The following is a 2493-nucleotide window of genomic DNA, read 5'->3' as shown; positions in this document are numbered from 1 at the left end:
TTCTACAAGTATCTCGTGATTATCTCTCAGACTCCTGTTCTGATACGACCGCAGCAGGCGCCGGTGTTCTGCAAAATTCTACTCTTCCTCGAATTCTTCTTTGTTGCATTTTTCGTTCAGACATTATCCATTCCTGAATGACCTTATTTACCTGTCAAAACTATCACTGTCAAGTCAACAAGTCACAGGTTACAACGTGCGGGTCAAGTTTGATTTGTGCCGTGCGTGCTGGCTGCAGCGCTGCCGCGCTCCGAATGGTAATTGCAAGAATAGCATGCATGTTGCCATAATACGTGTGTGAATTAGTGCGCAAATCATTAATCATACATCCAAAATAGCATACGTTTATTATTATACACGATGATGATACAGAAAATTACAGAAAAATTAGAAATGCATGGCAAAAGTAGCATTTATTTTCAGTAATTTAGAGACCCCCCAAAAAAATCACAAATCATGTTTTCAGGGGAGCTGATGTCTGATCTAAGGGAGCCATGGCTCCCCCAGCTCCCCCGTGGATCGCACCCTGGGTATGAGTCTATGACTGAACGTGCTTCTCATCTTGACTAGCTCATTGTAGAGGGGGTGGGGAGGGATTCTCCAGGATAGCAGCCAGATTCCTTCTCCTCCCCCTCTCTGCCACCACTCTCTGCTTCCTCCTTGTTCAGTTTGTTGGTGTCCCTCGAGTTGATGTAGGCCCCCCAGCATGCCACACTGCACAGCATAGAAGAGGACGCTGGCCACTATAGACTTTTAGAATGACTGCAGCAGTCTATTGCACACGTTGAAGGACCTGAGTCTCTTCAGGAAGAACAGCATGCTCTGTCCCTTCCTGTAGAGGGCCTTGACGCGACGGTTACTGTGAGGAGAGCGTTTATAGGGGTGAACACTAGGAAAGCTGCAGGCCCAGATGGTATAACAGGGCGAATGCTTAAGTCCTGTGCTAACCAGCTAGTCCCAGTGTTCACCACTATATTTAACCTATCCAAGTCAAGAGTCAAGTCAAGAGTTTTATTTGTCACAGCATACAAGTATACAATGAAATGCGGGTGGTCTTGCCCGCAACGATGTGCAAATAACATATAATAGAATCAACATTGTGCAATAAACAAGTAACATTGTGCAATAAACAAGTAACATGTTAGGGCATATTGGTATATGTACATAAGTTATTTACATAGCATGGAGGACATGCTATGTCCTTTGGTAGTGTCTTTCTGTACATGCTAATTTATACAATCTCCGGTTATACTGTACTAATTTTTAATGTGACCTTTCCTTAGTGGCCATAAGTGTGGGCGTGTGCAGCATGAGTGTGTGCTTGCTCATGTTAAAGTGGCTGCTAGTGTGTGAGCGTGTACAGTGTGTGTGTTGTGTGTGTGCTCATGTGTGCTTGTGTGTGGAGAGTTCAGTGTTCAGGGCTCTGATGGCCTGGGGGAAGAAGCTGAGCCGAAGTCTCTCTGTCCTAGTAGCTGGTGTTCGCAGGCGTCTGCCTGACTTCAGCAGCATGAACAAGCTGTTGTTGGGGTGGTGTGGGTCTTTCATTATTCTGCAGGCTCTGGATTTGCACCTCTTGTTGTATAGAACCTGCAGGGGTGGTAGTGCAATACCCGTGGTACGCTCGGCTGAGCGCACCACTCTCTGTAGGGCCTTCTTGTCCTGTGCCGTGCTGTTTCCATACCAGGCAGTGATGTTTCCAGTTAAGATGCTCTCTACAGCTCCGGAGTAGAAGGACTGGAGTATCTTCCCAGATACTCTGAACTTCCTTAACTTTCTCAGGTGGTAGAGGCGTTGCTTCGCCTTTTTTACGACTGAGTCTATGTGTGTTGTCCATGTCAGATCCTCTGCGATGTGGACCCCCAGGTACTTAAAGCTGCTCACCCTGTCCACGGTAGCCCCGTTTATCTCAGTGGTGTGTGTGTCTCCTGCTGTCCTCTCCTATAATCCACGATCAGCTCCTTGGTTTTACCAATGTTCAGGAGCAGGCTGTTGTCCTGGCACCAGCGTTCCAGTACCTCAACCTCCTCCCGGTAGGCCTTCTCGTCGTTGTCCGAGATCAGCCCCACCACCACTGTGTCGTCCGCAAACTTCACTATGGAGTTGGAGCTAAACTTGGCCACACAGTCATGTGTGTATAGTGAGTACAGCAGGGGGCTCAGTCAGAACACAGCCCTGGGGGGACCCAATGCTCAGGGTGATGGTGTTGGATGTCTGACCCCCCACCCTGACCGCCTGGGGCCTTTCACTCAGAAAGTCCAGTATCCAGGCACTCAGAGCGGAGCTCAGACCTATAGCTCGATCAGCTTGTCCACCAGTCTGGTGGGGACTATGGTGTTGAACGCTGAGCTGTAGTCAATGAACAACAGTCTCACATAGCCCCCCTTCTGACGGTCCAGGTGAGAGAGGGTGCTGTGCAGTACTTGGGAGACCGCATCGTCAGTGGACCTGTTTGGCCTGTATGCAAATTGCATAGGGTCCATATCACTGGGGAGG

The sequence above is a fragment of the Notolepis coatsorum genome, assembly GCF_963971535.1.
Source record: "Notolepis coatsorum genome assembly, chromosome: 1".
NCBI classification, from domain to species: Eukaryota; Metazoa; Chordata; class Actinopteri; order Aulopiformes; family Paralepididae; genus Notolepis; species Notolepis coatsorum.
Note: the sequence above shows the minus strand (reverse complement) of the source record.